This window comes from Erpetoichthys calabaricus, chromosome 7 (genome assembly GCF_900747795.2).
Source record: "Erpetoichthys calabaricus chromosome 7, fErpCal1.3, whole genome shotgun sequence".
Lineage (NCBI taxonomy): Eukaryota > Metazoa > Chordata > Cladistia > Polypteriformes > Polypteridae > Erpetoichthys > Erpetoichthys calabaricus.
The window spans coordinates 84,758,568-84,780,828 of NC_041400.2; the positions used below are offsets into that span (position 1 = coordinate 84,758,568).

General features: G+C 37.9%; 1 protein-coding gene across 2 annotated transcripts in view; it reads right to left on the reverse strand.

The window, feature by feature from the left end:
* pigo (phosphatidylinositol glycan anchor biosynthesis, class O) overlaps positions 1 to 22,261 on the reverse strand; it is a 278,331-nt gene that overhangs the window by 242,867 nt on the left and 13,203 nt on the right. The gene's annotated exons all lie outside the window — the stretch shown is intronic.

A 22,261-nucleotide genomic window follows, 5' to 3' on the forward strand; every position in this document is an offset into this window, starting at 1 on the left:
CCTTTATCAAGTAACACAATAAGTATTTACACCCACATGGCAGTTACAAATGTACTATGGCGATATCTAGGATGGACCATCACACCAGAAATGTGGTCAGACAAATAAATATTTCAGGACTTTTTTTGCAAAAATGCACATCATGTCCTCTGGACCAAAAAGGTGAATGACCATCCAGACAGTTTTCAGCTACAAGTCTAAAAGCCAGTATCTGTGATGGTATAGGTTTGTGTCAGTGCCCTGGGCAAGAGCGACTTTACCTTCTGTGGAGGCACCATAACGCTAAAAAAGTACATTTCATTTTGGAGCAACATTAGCTGCCTTTAACATAACATCTTTTCCATGGATGTCCATGCATATTTCAGCACGACAATGCAAAACCACATTGTGCATGCATTTCAAAGGCACTTTTTAACACTGCACCATACATAGCCTCAAGGTGGGGGAGGGGATGGCCAATTTCTTGTCTGACACAGGATCCTGTGGACTTGGGATATGTCCCTGTCAGATAGGTGTGGCTTGTAGCATTTCTGCCAATTTCCAATGTTTTATCATATGCATATCTGTAGACCAGTAAAAGAACAGAAAAGTTAGGAAGTGCCATGTTGCCTTTAGCTTTAGATACCTGATTTTTTCTCTTTCCACAGATTTCAAGGACTATGTTCCTTTCAGTTGCTAAACAGAAAAACATCAGTGAATAAATACAGTATGGGCACATGGACAAAACAAAATCAGGTTGTCCACAATGATCACACATTCTGCACAAACCCTACACTGAAAAATCTCCCATCAGTCGTTACATTGTAGGAAAGTTCCCACACCGCTCCCAATCAAATGAAAGTTAGACCCAGAGGCCATTAAACACACCCTTTTTTAAAACCAGATTATACTCTCTTAAATTAAAATACTGAAAAATTTTGCATGTGAGGAGGGAAACAAAAGCTACATGTCTTCAAAACTTTATGGACTAACAATGTTAAAAGATAAAAAATAAAAAATAGAGAGGACCACAAAAAAAGCTGACTGCTATTCAAGATCAATAGATTACAACAGAAATCATCCTAACGTACAGTTTAGAACAGTTGCAAATCTAATAAATGAGGATTCTGAACTGCCATGCAAAATACCTACAAACATTTTATAAGCATATTTAATGATAAAATATTAGATCCTAGGCTTCAATGTCATCTTACAAACCAAATATTACAGTTTCAAACCCTATCTTTTGTATACTACTTTATCATTAGCATTATCTGTAGTTTGTCAGTGACCTGCACAGCTTATAAAGCCCTGAAAGTGTCAGTTATCACACTGTTACTGGAGATCAGGTCAGGTTGGGGTGCATGCACGAGTACAACACATTGCCCTACCCACCACATGATGAAACAGCTGCTGTCCAGTCGCACACTCCTTTAGGTACGATCTATCTACTGCAGCCAGGTATTACGTGGGCACCCCCTTGGCCTGGTCCAGCTGCACGGGTCCTCAACAATGAGGCTCCAGCGAGTTAGATCACCCTCAGGGAATACCACCATATAGCTGTAGTTTCGTAACTGACACTCCCTCACAATGCAGGTAATGTGTCACATTCGAGAATCCATGAGCAACTGCTCATTCAACACAAAGTCAAACCAGCAGTACCCAAGGATTCTCCAAACAGACACAATGCCGAAGGAGTCCAGTCTTCATCTCAGGTCACTGGATAGCATCCATGTCCTACAACCATATAGCAAAACAGGAAGCACCAGGACTCTACAGACTTGGACCTTCATTCTTTTGTAGAGATATCAGGTTCACCCCACACACCCCTTTACAGCGACCTCATGACTCCTCATGCTCTCCCAATCCATCTATCTCAAGATCCCTCATGCTCTCCCAAACCATGTACTGACTTTACCGGAAGAGTCTCTTGAGACATGAATGTCACTACCGAGGTAAGCAAACCTTTCTACAAGGTTGACACTCTCCCTGCAGACAGACACACTGCCAATGGCTGTGCCCAAGAGGTCACAGACGTGGACCTTCATTCTTTTGTAGAGATATCAGGTTCACCCCATACACCCCTTTACAGCGACCTCATGACTCCTCATGCTCTCCCAATCCATCTATCTCAAGATCCCTCATGCTCTCCCAAACCATGTACTGACTTTACAGGAAGAGTCTCTTGAGACATGAATGTCACTACCGAGGTAAGCAAACCTTTCTACAAGGTTGACACTCTCTCTGCAGACAGACACACTGCCAATGGCTGTGCCCAAGAGGTCACTAAAGGCCCGAATCTTGTTTTTTATCCAGGACACTCACAAACCTAGACAGTCAAGGCTTCTTGCTCAGTCTCTCAAAAGCCCTAATCAGAGCATCCATTGACTGCACGAAGATCACAGCATCATCAGTAAAGTCAAGATCAGGGAATCTTTCTTCACCAACAGCCCTGCAGCTGCTGGACCCTACAACCCTACCCAACATCCACTCGATGCAAGCATTGAACAGAATAGGGCTACTTGCAGGGCAAAATGCAGTTTAACATCATACCCAGGACAAATTGGGAGGAGGAGAGAAGAAGAAGAAGAAGAAAAAAAAAATTCAGAGCTAGGCAAATGTATGCATAATAATTACAGATACATTTCCATTTGTCCTTTCTTTCTGAAAATGTAGTTGCCACACAGCTTTATATGCATATTATACAGAAATTCCAGCCTAGCTTTCACATCATTCACAGTACAGAATTGGCGCAGAACCATATTGTAAATGACATTGCAATAACTTCTCATTATGAATGCACCAACAACATTTTATGATACCGATACCAAGTATTTAATGAACACAGTAGACCGATGCCGAATGCCAATACAGATAATACTAAGTTTTCAAGAACAAACAAAAGAACAATGCAATTTTATTTATAAGCCATAGTGAATGAAACCTATGGCTTTTGTTTAAAGAAATAATAAAAATGTATTATTTTAGTCATTAATTAAAATGAATAACTTATTTCTTCACAATCATATTATTTTGCCACAAAACCCTGGATTCAACAGTGAAGCATAAAGTCAAAGTAAAATGTATGTGAACCCCTAGGAAGTATCTAATTCGCATATAAAACATGGTCGTATCTTCATGTCAGTCACAATAATGAAGAAACACAGTCTCCTATAACTAAAGATACACAGATTTTCAGAGAATTTTTGACCATATTGAATAAATAATTCAAACTGTGAAACTGAAGGTTGGAAAAAGTAAGTGAACACTAAGCTAATGACTTTAAAAAGTTCATTGCCTTCAGAATTTAGCACACCTGGGGCCTCATGTATAACACCGTGCGTAGAACTCACACTATAACATGGTGTAAGCACAAAAGCAGAAATGTTCGTACGCACAATAAAAATCCAGATACATAAATCTGTGCGTTAGCCAACTTCCACGTTCTTCCACTACATAAATCCCTGCTGTCCCGTCCCAACTCCTCCCAGAATTACGCCTCTTTGAATATGCAAATCAATATAAAAAGCCCTTAAGCTCAGCGTTCTGTTAAAAGGAAATGGCAAAAGCATGAGGGAAAAAGAAGAATTTCAGCGAATACCAAGTGGGGTGAAGGAAAAACGTACTATTTGTTGGTTTAAACTGTGGTATAAGCAGCAAAAGGAAGTTGATCGAGTGACATAGCGTGTCGGAGAAACTTGAAAGCTCAAGTTCACAAAGTCGCACAGTGCTCAAAATAAAAAAGAAGTTGTCACATATCAAAGTCGCAGTGAAAAGGCGAGTCGTAGCCCACCGACTGAGTGTCATATGAAAGCTTATTAGGGTACAGAGGAAAAAAAAAAAAAGGGTACACAGTGAGAAAAAAAGCACGAAATGTCAACTTTAATCTCGAAATTTCCACTTTAATCATGTAGTTTATTTTGTCATTAAAGTAGAACATCACAAACTTCATCTTAAAATCGTTTAATTTACTAGTTTCTCAAATCCCATCGTAACTAAAGTAGCACGTTAAATGCTTTGTTTTGTATTTGATGTTCTATGTGGTCTGTGTGTGTGAATCACTACGTTCTTCCGGGCTTTCTCTTCCTCTGACAGGACATAGAATCCATGACATTCGTAGTATTACAGCTCTCTGAATAATTAAAATACTGAGATGTATACGTGATATTATTTTCATGATGATAGGAGTTAAAGCATATTATTAAACATGGTAACACGGTGGCACAGTGATTGCTCATGTCTCACGCAAGATGCTTGCTGCGCCATGCACGACCTTCGATAAAATACTTTATTGTAGCAGTACTGTCTCTTTCAAACATACTAACCCCCAATTCCTGTCCGTCCTTTTCTTTCTCCAAATACCCCATTGCCACACAATCAGCTCTGTAATAGACGTTAAGCCATCTGTAAGCTTAGAACACAGATTCTTCAAAACTTTTAAGGAACATTGAAATGTCTTCATAGTACGGGTTTAATTATTCTATCCATCTATCCTTCCAGTGTCGCACCAGCACCAGCAAGAATACAGCGCAAGGCGCAGTGTCCTCACATGTTTAATTATTAACAATATAGACTATTTAAATGAAGTTAAAGTTTTATCTGTATAATAAACATATTTTGCTGCATTTCATCTTAAAAATGATATCGTTATCATATGTAAATATGCGCTTTATAAAGTGGCTCAGGTTGTGCAATATTATAACTGTAGTGCAAATTTACAGGGAGGTAATTGTACTTATAAGTACAAACAGTTCTACAAGGAGCACTTGATGGACTGATTGAGTGCGTTTATAGTTCTTGGGATGAAACGGTTTCTGAACCGCGAGGTCTGTACAGGAAAGGCTTTGAAGCGTTTGCCGTGTGAGAGCAGTTCAATAGACAGCATGGCTGAGGCAGAGTGTGCTTGATGCTGTATACCGACAATTCTCTTTCCGATTAGCTGCTGTAGATCTGCTATTTCCCACTCAGATATAGTGATATAAATACTCCGAGTGGTGTAGTGGGAGTAATATGGAAAAAGATGATCCCCTGTGGCAACCCCTAACGGGAGCAGCTGAAATAAAAAAAAAAAAGAAGGTGCAGTGAGAGTAACAACGCTAAAGCAGCTATGGTATTTGGAATACTTTGGCTATTCCCTGGACCATTATATTGTTACAGGTTAATTACAATCAGATGCCTTAAACTAATAAACAATATGCAGTTAGTTTCGGTGTATATGATAAAGCTGCGTCAGGGATATGGATCTAAAAAAGAAAGGGTAACCACACAGGAACAGTAGCACTGCTTTGATGCTGGGTGCCACCAATTTGCAAAACCGAGCTGAGAACTTGCGTACGCCAGGGTTGGAGCTACCGTGAAAATGTGCATGGGTTTATGGCAAGTTTAGGTTTTATACATCGTGATTTGAGCGTGGAAGCGTTCGTACGCAACATTTTTGTGCATACACGCCGTTTATACATGAGACCCGTGGAGTCCATTTAATGAAACAAGTTCAGAGGTGTGGCCTAGAATTACTTTGATTGATAAAAAACACTATAAAGTTTGAGTTTGAGCTTTTGACAAGAAGCATATCCAGATGGGAATCATGCCTCGCACAAAAGAGCTGTCTGAAGAGCTACGATAGAGAAATGTTAATCTACATAAGACTGGAAAGGGTTACAAAGTCATCTCAAAGATTTTAGATATTCATCAGTCTACTGTTAGGCAAGCTGTCTATAAATGGAGACAATTTGGTATTGTGCATACTCTGCCTAGAAGTGGGCGCCCTGCCAAGATGACCCCAAGAGCACAACGCAAAGTCAGCAATTAACAAGAAGAACCCTAGAGTGACAGCAAAGGACTTGAAGAAGTCATTAGAACTGGCTAACATCTCTGTTCATGAGTCAACTATATGCAAAAAATTGAACAAGAAAGGAGTCCATGGCAGGACACCAAAGAAGGAAGCCACTGCTATCAAAAAAGAACATTGCTGAACGCCTGAAGTTTGCAAAAGAGCACTTGGACACTCCACAATAGTACTGGGAAAATGTTTTGTGGAGTGATGAAACCAAAATTGAACTATTTGGGAGTAACAAGCAGAACTTCATTTGGCGTAAAAAGGGCACTGCATATCAACATCAAAACATCATCCTTACAGTAAAGTATGGTGGAAGGAACATCATGATTTGGACCTGCTTTGCTGCATCAGGGCCTGGACAGCTTGCCATCATTGAAGGGAAAATAAATTCACAAGTTTATCAACAAATTCTCCAGGATAATGTGAGGGTGTCTGTCCATCAACTTAAGCTCAGAAGAGGGTGAGTGATACAACAGGACAATGACCATAAATATCACAGCAAATCCACAGCACAATGGCTTCAGAATAACAAACAAACATCGGAGTAGCCCAGTCAGAGCCCACATCTCAATCATATTGAGATTCTGTGGAATGACTTGAAGAGAGCCATACAAAGAAGACAACCAATGAATATGGAAGAGTTAAGGCAGTTCTGCAGGGAAGAATGGGCTAAAATTCCCCCCGCACGATGTGCAGGTCTGATCTGCGGTTACAGGAAGTGCCTGGTTGAGGTCACTGCTGCCAAAGGGGGGTCAACCAGTTATTAAATTCCAAGGTTCACTTACTTTTTCCACTACCACTGCGAATGTTGAATGTGTTTGTAAAATAAAGACATGAAAGAGTAGAATGTTTTGTGTGTCATTGGCTTAAGCTCATTGTGTATATCAGTACCTGTGATTTAGATGAAGATCAGATCACTTTTTATGACCAATTCATGAAGTAAACCAGATAATTCCAAAGAGTTCACATACATTTTACTTTGACTGTATTTTATGAATTTTAAAAAATAAGTGGCTCATTCTTGCTTTACAATGGAGCTTATGGGTCCCATTGTAAAAAAAAAGCCTTAAACTTACCACACATATCCATTTTGCAAGCCAAAAAGTTGAAGTATAGATCCATATCTTGAGATGGCATACATTTTGCAAAATAGTGTATCTATGTTTTTTTAAGAAGGGAAAAAAATGCAAGTTTCAGGCATTTTAACAGGAGACCGCCTGTATTTTTCACTTTGCTGATCACCTTCAATCTGAAGTACCCTCTCAGGGACAGGGGACTGTATTCTGCTCAGAATGTCACATGCCAAGCTTCGTTACTGTCATTGAATGTTAATGCCCAGATGAGAACTGCTGTCTCTATTCTGTAAACAACTAGACAATAATAACTGAAAGAAGTAACACTTATGATCACTTGCATTCTTTCACTATACAGAAGCAGGTTTCATTATTTTGCAAAGATATTGCCTTCTGCTGCTAGATTGAGAATGCATGCATATACTTCGATGAGAGAGAATATTGAGCATGCGCATAGCATGCAATCAAGTGATAAGAACAGCACAGACGTCATAGGCATTCATCCATCAGTCCATTCACCCATCTTCCTAATCTGCTTATCCAGGGCAGGGACAAGCAGCCGCAGGAGCCTATAACAGCAAGAATCAGGCACAAGACATGAACAATTTCTGGGCTGGACACCAGTCCATCTCAGAGCAAACATACAAACAAGAGTCAATTTAGTTACATCAGTTCACCAAAGTTTTAAGTGGTTGAAATTTAGTAAGCTTAGTACAGGTGATTTAACATAGACAGAGTGATAGCACAGAAGCTGTCATTCCTGTCTCATCGTACCAGGGCCTACATGGAGTTTACAAGTTCTCCAGGGGTTATTTATAGATCTGGCTGAATTGAATGCCAGTCATTTACTCACTCACAAAACATGGTTCTTAGTTCTTGGATTACTATATCTTCAGCAAGAACAATTCATCAAGCAATACAACAGTTGACAATTGGTTTCTGGAGTTTCAAACTGCTCTACCACACATTGCCTTCTTCATTTATTTTTTCAACGGTGCACACACATGACACACCATGGAAAGAGTGACATAAAGGTAGCTTGGACCTTTCAAAAATCTAAAGCTTTTATTAAAAATTCAATGCACTGTAATAAGTTCAGGTCAGATTTATTGCTGTATAGTATGTATAGCATAAAACTCTTATGTGCGGTGTTCACCACATTGCCAATCAGTGTGAATCTCGCTCTATAGGCTATGTAAAATAACAGAGAATGTAACTGACGAAAAGTAGGCACCATTTAGGAAAAAAAAAATTTATGATTTGCACACACCTGTTTGTTATTACAAGTTATGGCAAAACATAACAGCTGAAAAAACAGAAATACAGATGCAAAAGTAAGATGATAAGCAGAATACAGCATGGCATCAGTTTGGAGTGTATTAATAACTCCACCCACCAAGAGCAGGGAAGCAAGCAAGAAACGTATACTTACCTCAAGAAAACAGTACTAACAATCTGTGATAAAAGTTATTATTTCCAGTTTACTTCTGTTGTCACAAGCATGCTTCACAAATGTATGAGGGCAGAAGGCATGTTTTCTTAAATCAAAACCTTTACTTATTCACAGTGAATGCTTTGTACTGGTTTTAAGGCTTTTTCCCCCCACATATTTTCCAATTAGTTTCATTATAAAATACAAGAATATGTTTTAAAATTTATAAAATATGCTGCACTTTATAATGCAGTTTCATATGACAAATACAGGGGGTCCTCGGGTTACGACACAGTTCCGTTCCTACAACAGTGATGTAACCTGAATTTTGGTGTAAGTCGAAACACACCCTAGCCTAAGTCACTTACCTATCCTAACACATTTGCAAAATCATAATCAAGAACATAAAAACACAACTATGCCACAGAAATAGGAAAGAAATATACTGTACTGTAGTAACAGAAAAAATGACAAAAAATGAGTGTAAAAAAAATTCCTTACCTTTAATCCTTCTGATCTCTTTACAATGTCTAATTTCACTTCCATTGTGATGGCTTTCCTCTTCTTCGAAGCACTACCATTTAAAGCCTCTGACTTTCATTTAGGAGCCATGATAAGGGCCAAAATGTCGCCAAACAAAGCAACACAAATGAAACACTTGTGCCGCGTGCAACCAAACGAGTTTGTCAACTCCCTCACTCAAAACGTCACGTACTTCCACTACGCAATACCAAACTAGTTCGCACACATAGTCAATAAGTATGACACTAACAGCGTAAGCCGAAACACTCGTGTCTCAATTTTTTTTAAAGTTTTTATGGGAATGAGCGTTGTAACCTCCAAATGTCGATAGTCGAGACATTGTAACCAGAGGAACCATGACTGAGAAGAAATATTGACTTGAAAAAAACTGAACATATGCTTGTAACTTGCTTGTGAATTCTGCTGGTTTGTGTTTATTAAAAAGAGAATAAAGTAAAAAGGAATTTGAACGGTAGGTAGTGGTTAAACTTCAATAAACTAGGTAATACCTATTTACGCAACACAGAGTACACCAGTTTTTACTTTACATATAGCATTCACTCTAATAGGAAAGGAGTGCATGTAAGAAAGTAAGTGACTTGTGTAAGAGAGAGAGCTATTAATGAACAAATACTTATCAGTACAAAGTTAATCCACAAAAAATTGCAGTTTTTATACACAAGAAATGCTTTTTTGCTATGGGGACAAAAGACAAATGTGCATAAAATTTAAATACTGTATAGAAAAGACTGGGAGCTATATGTTTGCTAAAATACTAGATGATAAACAAAAAGAAACACACCACTAGTGTTTCTTAAATAAAGCAGAATGTAGAGAGCTTGAATTTAGTAAAATTGTAGGTTTTAGTAAGACTGTAGAATTGTCAGAATTGTATTTCCTCATTATTTATTACTCACAATGATACAAACTAATCACTCAGAAATATGAATAGACTTAAACTAGAAGTCAAGAGTTTTCAAATAATTAAATTTCTAGTGTTAACATTTATTAGAATGGCAGCTCAACACAAATTTTACATTGTAATTGTCCAACCAGCAGATATACAGTAACTTTGTTTGAATTTCTTTAGAAATAGGACACATTTGAAGTACAACTGGCGATGCAAGCAAAATTCATAACAGTAGTTTGAAAAATCAGGGGATGACATATGCAAAATTCAGCGCATCTCCGAATAAAGTTTGGTCTCCAGTCCGACCTGGACAATGCATCTCAGAGCACAGGTCAGTCCTCCAGCAAATGACGCATTGTGTTGACTGCAGCAATTTCCTGAGTGTAAAGATTTGTAACTTTGAATTTTATTTAAAGCATTTTAAAGGTGTGTAAATTAAATATTACATATTCCAACTTCAAATTTGTATGTGATAGCTCCAGATAAAATAAACTTTGTACCCAGAAAAACCTTACAAGAGCACAAAGATCAAGCATCAGGAAATCTGACTGGTATGCTAGTACCTTTGGACATTTTCTGCACAGCCAGTGACCTAATTTCTTGGGCAAAATTCAACTGTCTGAAGGTTTCCACTTCTAAATGCTTTTCCAGTTTTTTGCATGAGAAAAACATTCCAGTAACTGTCACTCCAGTTCAGTGTTTTTCCCATTAAAACAAAACATGTTAACAGAAAAAAAATACTTCATTAACCAAAATTAAAATAAAAAATGTCTAAAAACTAGAACTAAATGAAAAAAAGAAAATAAAAACAAAAACTAAACTAGTTTTTGAAATTTTGATTTTCAAAGTTTCATCACTTATAGTGACTTATTTTGTTGATTTCATTGGCCATAACTGACTAGCAGTCACAGATGCCTCGTTGTCAGCTAAGAATGGTATCTTTCATCAAATGTCAAAGAAAAGGAGATTAAAACATGCCACATGTTACTTTGGAAGACATAGCTACTGTTAAGTAATTTGAAAATTAGAGTCATGGATATTTGTCAAGCTCAAATACCTACATCAGTTTCAAATTTAGTCAGAATTTAGACTGAAAACAAAAATATTATACTCTAAAGAAGGTACGAATGTCAATAATTTCAGCCTTATTTTGCACAGATATTTCTTGCTCTCTGGTGGTACAATTGCAATAACAAATTTAGCAGATGTGTAGCATGCAATCAGTGTTATAAACAGTTGATGTTACATGTCTACACTTAATTCTATTCAGGTTATTAATACTGCTGTTTCACCGTAAGTGGTGCAGTATCACAGAGCTAGTTCCTATCAAAATATTGTGATGAACTTGTCTATGTTACTCGCTCCATCTTTAGCAAATGGTCAGATTGCAATAATTGTACAATTTTGCAAAGATTTTAATGGGACAGGGAAGTCACTAGGTTGTCCTAGACAGCTTACCAGAACTCTTAATTCTGAAGTATGCTATGTTGCTCAGGGTTGGGATGCTCAGATCAGGTTTATTTAAGCCTGATACTGATCACCAATTTCATGTTACTTAATCACCCATTTACGATACCAATTCAGATTTTTTCATCCTTTAAAAAAAAAAAAAAAAAAAAAAAAAAAAAAAGCTCCTGCATAACCAGACGCACTGAAGCCTTATGTTCTATATTAATGTTTTACCTTTGGTAATACAATTTAATTTAAGGTAATACATTACCTTAAATTAAACTATAGACCACAGATATTAACTGTTTTTTTTTTTTTATTAACAAAATAAAATTATATAGGCTTATTGTTCAGTGACCACAGAAATACTAAAATAAGTAAAATTTCCTTAAAATATATATTTTAATAAAATATGTTCAAAAATATTTATCAATAATGTGGCATAAAAGAAAATAAAATGCTAATGATAATTACAAAGCCGTTATATTTTTTTCTGTATTGCACTTAACCAAAACAAGGCCAAAATTTAAAAAAAAAAAAACAATTGTTTAAATGTAAATATACATGTACTTAAAGGTTAAGTGCACTACAGATTTTTTTCTGTTAAAATATATATTTACTATATTTATAAAGGTGTTTTTTTCTTCAGTATATCAGCTAGACATTCACAATTCTTGAGGTGTAATTATAAATATGGATTACTATTTTAATTATGCTGTACTTGTTTCTTACCAAACTGTATGCTGTATGACACACAGCACACATATAATAAACAGTATAAATCTTTAAAAAGCTGCAAATGCATCAAATGTTCATAAGTCATTTATCAAGAAGACACAAGACTAACATGCTTAACAGGTTTATAAGTAAAAGGTATATTTTGCTGTTAAGGTAACAAACCTATTGTTTACTAAGCAGCAATTTCAAATTAACCTTTATACTTTCTTTTTCCAGTTAAAAACATAAGCTGTTGCACTTAAAACAAGCTCGTATCCAAACTGAAACGGTGTCCATTTTAATTAAAGAGAAAAATAAAAAGGTCAGAGTAGCTTTTCTTACAGTTTGTCAAACTGCACAGGATAACTTCTCCAATTTATTACCGTAATCCATTTTCTTTAATGGAAAAGCTAAGCCCTCTGATAAAATAAGCCTACAATGCAGGAAGTTTGCATCAAAATAAATAAATAAATAAATACCCCTTGTGTAAAGGAGCACTGCACCTAAATTACCATAAAGCTTGGGAAAACAGAGGCTCAAAAGATCGGCTTTTGTGATTTACCCATGACCAATCACGTCTTTTTAACTTAAGTATGCATCTCTAAATAAGGTAATTCAGTCTGGTATTTTTACTTTGCAGCAGTGCAGAGCTCAGGTCAGAGTCTATCTGAAACCGTGGCCAATGTCCCTCCAACATTTAGCTATATAACAATTCCACTCTTATCCTATTCATTGCTCCTTATCACTTTTGTTTATTGTAACAACTACGTTTATATTCCTACATGTAAATGTACACAAACTGTTATTTGTTCATGGCTTTCTTTTTTCATGTTTGTTTCTTAACCTAATTATTTGGTGATTAATGCTTGATATTAGTTTGTATCTTGTGATATTACTGTAATATTTGCTTTTATTTCTATCATATTCCTCTGAATATCTGTGAAGCACTTAAGCATAGGAAAGGAGCTATATAGTATATACTGTAAATAAAATGTGTTACTGTTATTAGCACAGTTCAAGCAGTGACTCCAACAGCATTTCAAAAAATAATTAAAGCAAGAATTACCAGAAAAAAATGCACTTTCAAAGATTCAAAATGTGTAGATGACATACAGTCAGTCAGCATCAGGATATACCATACATAAGTAAGAGAATATATGTACAGTAATCCCTCACCTATCGCGGGGGTTACGTTCCAGAGCCCCCCGCGATAGGTGAAAATCCACGAAGTAGAGACCTATATTTATTTTATTATTTATACATATTTTAAGGCTTTATAAACCCTTCCCACGCTCTTATAAACCTTTCTCACTCTCTTGTTAACCTTTCCCACGCTCTTATAAACACTTCCTATGCTCTTAAACACCTCAGACCAACACTGCACACTGCACGCAGTGATCGGACGTCAATGTGTCTGCACTCGCATTGTGAAGGGGGGCAGCTGAACTCAAGCTGAGCAGAAATGGACTTTGTGCTGCTTCTGCCAAAATGCCTGCTTGTCGCTCTGCGCGTTCGGCAGGAGGAGGAGTGTGTGTGTGTGGGTGTGTGAGAGCTGAACGCACCTTCGCTCAAATCCCCCCCTCCCCGGAAGCGCAGTACGCTCCTGCCACTTCGCATTGTCAAGGGGGTGGGGAGCTGAATGAACGCTAAGGAGAAGTGGACTTTGTGCTGGCTTTGTGCTGCTTGTCGCTCTGCGTGTCAATAATTTAAAAGCCTGTACATCACCAATTTTCCTGTCTCACTGTCTTGTCTTGCGTGAAGTTAAAATGTTTTATAATAGTGAGATGTTACTCATATCCTTAGCCCGACATCCACATATCATATGTGTTAAAGTGTGTTTTATAAGTTTACATGTGTTAAAAGCATGTGGGATGGGTATTTTAAGGCATAAACTATAAAAATGTTTATTTATATGGTCTTTCTATATCGCGGATTTTCTCCTGTTGCTGATGGGTCTGGAACATAACTTCCGCGATAGGCGGGCAATCACTTGTATTTAAAAACCCGCGAAGTCGTGAATCCGCGAAAAGTGAACCGCGAAGTAGCGAGGGATTACTGTACTAAGATCTTACTGCTTGAAAATGGAATCTCAGCAATAAAAATGAAAGGGTTTTTTAAATTAATTAAGCATTCGCTTTAACCTATTGCAGGTTACAGTAACAAAAATACATAGGAGCACAGTAGTTATTTGTAGTGGACTTTTTTTTTTTTTTTTTAAACTAAAAACAAAATTTATCTTAAAATTAGAAAAGCACTGATATAGCCACCGATTTACTTTCAGTTACCTTACAACTTTCTCAATTTTACACCCAAGGTGTGTCATCAGACGTTCAAGTCCAATACTCGTAAAAAGCCACAAGATGGAGCCAATACTGAGTACAAGTATCTAGGGAAAAGTACTGAACCACTATGCATGCTAACAATTTGTATCTATGGTAATTACGCAGTCACAACACAAACCATTAGCAGAACTTTTGACGAGAACAGGCCATTTGGCTCAAGAAAGCTTGCCAATTATATCCACCTAATTCCTCCAAAGTAACATCAAATTATTTTTGAATGTCCCCAAGTAGTGCTGGGCAGTATACCTGTTCATACCAAAAGCCTGTACAGCCGCTGTCCTTTTTGCTATGGCCCTGGGACAATCTCCTGGCACCAAGTCTCATGTTTACGGTCCCCGCGAGACGCACCGTGGCAAGTCTCCTTGGTCTCGCAGGTCTTTAAAATGTCTTCCGAGATGATCGCGTATCGTAGCCTTGCATTTGCTTTCCAGGACAGGATTTCTTTTTATAATAGAGCAATATGGATAGAAATATAAACAAAACACTGGTTAAGTTTGAGCATGATACCAAGATAGGTGGACTGGCAAATAATCTAAATTCTATTGAATCATTTATGTTAGGTAGAATGCCTAGAGGGGGCTGGGCGATGTCATGGCCTGGAACCCCTGCAGATTTTATTTTTTCTCCAGCCGTTTTGTTTTTTCTGTCCTCCCTGGCCATCCAACCTTACTTTTATTCTATGTTAATTAGTGTTCTCTTATTTTAATTCTTACTTTGTCTTTTTTTCTCTTTCTTCATCATGTAAAGAACTTTATAGCACTTTTTCATAAAAATAATGTAGCTCACAAATAAATGATGTTGTTGTTGTTCCTTTAGTTTGATGCTCAAACTCTCATGTGGGGCTTAATCAAATGCTTTCTGAAAATCAAGATAAAGAATAGCATATGCACCACCCTGAATATATCTTTTGATGTTTCCTAATTGAATACCAGCATACTAGTAAAACACTACCTCCTTCATATGAACTCATGCCAATTGTTCCTTAAAACTCCTGTCCTTGCTATGTGCTGCTTAATCTGCTCCTTAATTCCTTCTGTTAGATTTAACTGCAGCCTTTAACACCATTCACCACTACATTAAATGGAAAAATCAGCTGAAATCTCGGGCAGAGTCCTTGAGTGGGTTAGCTCATATTTGTCAAACCTATTTTAGTATGTGCAAAACATGTGCTGGCAGTATTCTGTAATTTATATACTGTAGTAGTCTATGCCTGCACTCTGTGGAGACTGCTATAAAAAATTACTGAATTAAATTACCCTAAGTTCTTGTCTATAAGCCGGACTCATGTATTAGCCGGAGACCAAAAATCATACGAATTTTTAAAATAAAATCGTATCATAGATAAGCCGGACTCATGGATAAGCCGAACGTACTATAACCTATAACTAATAGAAGGGAGGGAGGTCAGTGGTCTCACTCGCGGCCATTTAATTTCTTTAAGGGGGGAGAGAGTGTGAGATATTGGCGTCTCTCTCACTCCCCGCATGGCGCGGTTGGAGCGGCCGGAGCGCGTTCTTTCTGCTCTGGGCGTCGCCGAGTCAACACGAGCGCGTAGCGGTCATTTAAATTGTGATTTTATATGTAAGCATATTTAAATATATATCGCGGATTTCTGCGGACAATGGGTCTTTTAATTTCTGGTACATGCTTCCTCAGTTGGTTTGCCCAGTTGATTTCATACAAGGGACGCTATTGGCAGATGGCTGAGAAGCTACCCGGCTTACTTTTCTGTCTCTCTTGCGCTGACTATCTGTGATCCTGACGTATGGGGATTGAGCAGGGGGGCTGTTTGCACACCTAGACGATACGGACGCTCGTCTAAAAATGCTGAAAGATTATCTTCACGTTGCTATCTTTTGTAAAGCTGATTCCTGAAAAGACATGCTGCACAGTGCTTCGCATACTTAAAAGCTCGAAGGGCACGTATTGATTTTTGACTGAAAAACAAACTCTCCCTCTCTCTCTCTTTGTCTGCTCCTGACGGAGGGGGTGTGAGCTGCCGCCTTCAACAGCTTTGTGCCGCGGTGCTTCGCATACTTACAAGCCAAACAGACATATTGATTTGTTTGCTTCACTCCTTTGAAGAGGAAGATATGTTTGCATTCTTTTAATTGTGAGACGGAACTGTCATCTCTGTCTTGTCATGGAGCACAGTTTAAACTTTTGAAAATGAGACAAATGTTTGTTTGCAGTGTTTGAATAACGTTCCTGTCTCTCTACAACCTCCTGTGTTTCTGCGCAAATCTGTGACCCAAGCATGACAATATAAAAATAACCATATAAACATATGGTTTCTACTTCGCGGATATTCTTATTTCGCGGGTGGCTCTGGAACGCAACCCCCGCGATGGATGTATAAGCCGGACTTATGTATAAGCCGATATTCTATTTTTTCATTTTCACAACTTTTTTCCTTAGATAAGCCGCGGCTTATTGACAAGAACTTAGGGTATATTCAGATGGACCTTTATTGTTTTCACTTTACATGCTTCCCACTGGGAACTATCTTCAGAAAACAAACATTCATTTTCAAACATATTCGGACTGATTCTCTGATGGCACCTTTATTTGTGACAGTGAATTAATTATATTACATTTGACTAGTAACATGAACAACACACATGGACAGGAAAATTCAAGTTTTGTAGAATTCTAACCTACTTATGTGCTTTTGTGTATGTAAATGATGCTGCTGAAAAAGCAAATTTGATGTTTTCTTTAATAAACATGACTATGTAAAAACCTTAAACTTTACTCTTAGCTTTTTCAGCATTTTTTGAAATATTATATATTCAATGTTTTTGTTGAGATTCACAAGTCTATTATTATTATATCATTTTTTGCTCTACAGAATGCAGGTTTTGGAATGATTTTTGTAGAAGGGACATGTTCAGAATGAATGTGTTGTTAAAATTTTGCTATGTAATCACAAGCAGGATTTCACTGCTCTAACTTAAGAAGCAGCAGTTAAGACTTTTTTCTCATTAATGAAGAGTCACCCTCCTGCCCATTTTCGGACAATTTCTCTGTAGAAGAACCACCCCGGGGGAGATTTCACCCAATATTCCCACCTATCCTAAAATGCATCAAATATAGCTCATCACATCTGGTGTGAGACGAACAACTGATCTATTGGTAAAAAAGCTGAACACCTCTGTTCATTAAGAAAAAAAAATATTCTGGTACAGTGGAACCTCTAGATACGAGTTTAATTCGTTCCAGCACTGAGCTTGTATAGCGAATTTCTCGTATCTAGAACAAACTTCCCCATTGAAAAAAATGGAAATCCAGTTAATCCGTTCCGCACCCCAAATATATTAACATAAAAATCAATTTTCCTAACAAATAACACTGATAAATTATATATACTGTAGTCTACCTTTAATAAATAACACTGGTAAATAATATAACTGATTATTAAAAGAATCAAAACAGGTGTCTAAAGTGCAGTAGAGCATTCAATAAATCTTTAAATAAATAATCCTTAAAACAGTTGTGAAGTGGAGGTTTAAAATACACAAGATGACAATCCCCGGTGTTTCTTCTCTGTTAGCGTCTCACCTGCGGGCTCTGCAACAGGCGAGACACTCTTAATGCAGCTGACCTTCTCTACACCGTCCTGCTTCAGCTGTTTGGCTCGTCTGTTCAGCTACACGCGAGCCTGCACTCACTCGCTCTCCCGCACCGACTTCCTGCCTGCGCGCTCGCTCTCTCTCTCTCTCTCTCCTTTTACTTCTTCTCCCCCTTAACCGGCTCGCGCTTCTCTATATATGCGGGGAGGACATGGCAGCTGCAGCCCATCAGCCACAGGAACAATCATGGATGTGGGCAGTTTCCCACCTGTGCACTTAAGCAACTGCTACCACGCCCCCTCGCTAAGCCGCGAGCTATACCCACAGCCTGGCTCGTGGCTCGTTACGCGAGCCAATGCTCGCATTTAGATCTGAATTTTTCGCTCATACTTTCCTCGTATTTTGAATTTCTCGTATACGGAGGTGATCGTATCTCGAGGTTCCACTGTATTTTTTTTATTTTTGTTGAGCATTTATTTATAGAGATAGAATGTGACCACGACACTGTACTTTTATTATACACTAATATTATAGCTGCAGTTATGTTGAATTTAGTGTATTTCAATAAATTACCCAATTTACATCCTCTATTATTTAAAAATAATATACTGTACAGTATTCTCCATTTACTGTTTACAGGCAGAGAATTTAAAGACAACATTTTAATAACTAACTCAATTTAATTCAGTTTACCTTTACATAGTAGTTATCACCAACTTCAGTCTCAGAGTGTAGTAACAAATTCATAAATTAAATATAATTACCAGCTAAACAAACTACTTAAATCATAATTCACACACACATAACAATACAAATTAGTCTAAACTTGCACTAAAACAAAGCTTTTTTTAAAACTGAATGATGTTAAAGGTATGTATTCAAGTCAATTATTTTTTTGCCCAGTTTATTTTTGTAATATTCACTCAGTGCAGGTGTATAGTGCTGTGACAAATAGATACAAATACAATTGTAATTATGTAATTAGTAATTTGTAAAGACACAGATATATTTAAACAGCGAAGCGAGAAAACAAACTAGTTCGAAACTGATTAATGTCTGTCCATTAATTAATTATTGAACTATGGCCAGTTGACAACAAAGGATTACTGTTCTTCTGTGTCTCCGTTCTGTTTCCACTAATGTTACTATTGAGATATGGTTGTACTAAACGAATACAGTGCATCTGGAAAGTATTCACAGTGCATCACTTTTTCCACATTTTGTTATTTTCCAGCCTTATTTCAAAATGGATTAAATTCATTTTTTTCCTCAGAATTCTACATACAACACCCCATAATGACAACGTGAAAAAAGTTTACTTGAGATTTTTGCAAATTTATTAAAAATAAAAAAATTGAGAAAGCACATGTACATAAGTATTCACAGCCTTTAACATGAAGCTCAAAATTGAGCTCAGGTGCATCCTGTTTCCCCTGATCATTCTTGAGATGTTTCTGCAGCTTAATTGGAGTCCACTTGTAGTGAATTCAGTTGATTGGACAGGATTTGGAAAGGCACACACCTGTCTATATAAGGTCCCACAGTTGACAGTTCATGTCAGAGCACAAACCAAGCATGAAGTCAAAGGAATTGTCTGTAGACCTCCGAGACAGGATTGTCTTGAGGCACAAATCTGGGTAAAGTTACAGAAAAATTTATGCTGCTTTGAAGGTCCCAATGAGCACAGTGGCCTCCATCATCCGTAAGTGGAAGAAGTTCGAAACCACCAGGACTCTTCCTAGAGCTAGCCGGCCATCTAAACTAAGCGATCGGGGGAGAAGGGCCTTAGTCAGGGAGGTGACCAAGAACCCGATGGTCACGCTGTCAGAGCTCCAGAGGTCCTCTGTGGAGAGAAGAGAACCTTCCAGAAGGACAACCATCTGTACAGCAATCCACTAATCAGGCCTGTATGGTAGAGTGGCCAGACGGAAGCCTCTACTTAGTAAAAGGCATATGGCAGCCCGCCTGGAGTTTGCCAAAAGGCACCTGAAGGACTCTCAGACCATGAGAAAGAAAATTCTCTGGTCTGATGAGACAAAGATTGAACTCTTTGGTGTGAATGCCAGGCGTCACGTTTGGAGGAAACCAGGCACCGCTCATCACCAGGCCAATACCATTCCTACAGTGAAGTATGGTGGTGGTAGCATCATGCTGTGGGGATGTTTTTCAGCAGCAGGGAGTGGGAGACTAGTCAGGATAAAGGGAAAGATGACTGCAGCAATGTACAGAGACATCCTGGATGAAAACCTGCTCCAGAGCGCTCTTGACCTCAGACTGGGGCGACGGTTCATCTTTCAGCAGGGCAACGACCCTAAGCACACAGCCAAGATATCAAAGGAGTGGCTTCAGGACAACTCGGTGAATGTCCTTGAGTGGCCCAGCCAGAGCCCAGACTTGAATCCGATTGAACATCTCTGGAGAGATCTTAAAATGGCTGTGCACCGACGCTTCCCATCCAACCTGATGGAGCTTGAGAGGTGCTGCAAAAAGGAATGGGCGAAACTGGCCAAGGATAGGTGTGCCAAGCTTGTGGCATCATATTCAAAAAGACTTGAGGCTATAATTGCTGCCAAAGGTGCATCGACAAAGTATTGAGCAAAGGCTGTGAATACTTATGTACATGTGATTTCTCAGTTTTTTTATTTTTTTAAAAATTTGCAAAAACCTCAAGTAAACTTTTTTCACATTGTCATTATGGGGTGTTGTGTGTAGAATTCTGAGGAAAAAAATGAATTTAATCCATTTTGGAATAAGGCTGTAACATAACAAAATGTGGAAAAAGTGATGCTCTGTGAATACTTTCCGGATGCACTGTATATTACATTTTAAATCAATTGAAACAAATCTGAATTTCAAATACAAAATCAAAACACAAATTGTATTATTACTCTTTGAAATGTTGTGCCTCTATAGTTACAACTCAGTAGTTAGTGTTCTGAAAGGTGACTGTCTCCAAACATAAGCCAAATTTATTTATTTTATTTAATATTATATTATATATATATACACTGTATGAAATACATTTTACTGGACAATATATAAATAAATCAATTTGTATGAACTAATATTGACTGCATCCATATAGCAGCAAAAACAAATACAGTAATCCCTCGCTACTTCGCGGTTCACTTTTCGCGGATTCATGACTTCGCGGATTTTATATGTAAGCATATCTAAATATATAAAGCGGATTTTTCGCTGCTTCGCGGGTTTCTGCGGACAATGGATCTTTTTACTTGCTTCCTCAGTTGGTTTGCCCAGCTGATTTCATAGAAGAGATGCTATTGGCAGATGGCTGAGAAGCTACCCAATCAGAGCACGCAGTTAAGTTCCTGTGTGCTGCTGATTGGCTCAGTGACGGAGTGTTGCATTAACCAGGAAGTCTCATCTCACTCATTCAGCATTAACGTGCTACTGCTTCAGGGGCCGTGTCCAAGCACCAACAGAAGATGCAAATGATTGCAGAAAAGGTAAAAGTTTTGGATATGTTGAAGGAAGGGAACAGCTACACCACTGCAGGACACCATTACAGCATCAATGAGTCCACGATTCTTTTTATTTAAAAAGGAGGAAAAGCATATAAGATCTACGGCCGCAGTGTCCTTTAACCAGGGCGCAAAACGAGTTGCAAGTGGACGTGATAAGGCAGTAGTCTGGATGGAATCTGCTTTAGGAATCTTTGCAACAAGGTCGACGACGTCATGACCGCCTACAAGCTGCTACGTGTACTTCGCTATACAGTAAGTATAAACTTATCTACCGATTTCATATTGCTTAGCAGTTGTCCCTGTTATTAATAGAGTAAATGGTGGGTTGTAAACAATACAGGGAGGGTTTAAAAACGTTCAAATACACGTTAAATAATTAAATAAATATGGTATCCCTACTTTGCGGAAATTCAGTTATCGCGGTTGGCCTTGGAACCTATCTCCCGCGATAAGTGAGGGATTACTGTAAATTGGTCTTGCGGTTCCAGTACTTTTGGAGAGGACTGTATACCTGCACATTTTGAACAAATGAATAAAAGCAGTTTTGAGTCACTACAAAATGCATATACAGTATGCATAAGAACAAGCTTTCTATGTGATTGAAAAAGTGTTACATAATGTACAGTGGAATAGTGTTTTGGTTATATTTACTATGAAATTCAAAGTAAATTGAAAGTTAGTTTTGCTATAGACTAAAGATGAATATGAGAAGAGAGTTCAGAATTTCGGCCTCTCTCTTTCCTGCCATTGACAGATAGAGGTATTCAACAATATAGATGATTGCACCTTTTATATCAGACCAAAATATAGGTACATGTGACTAACAGGTGTTTCTTGTTATCCACTAGTATCCCGTTAAGAGTTATTGTTTAAACAATAAATAGGTCTGAATTTAAGCTCTTGGTTTTAGCCTTGGGCGTCACATGAGAAGACTGCATTTG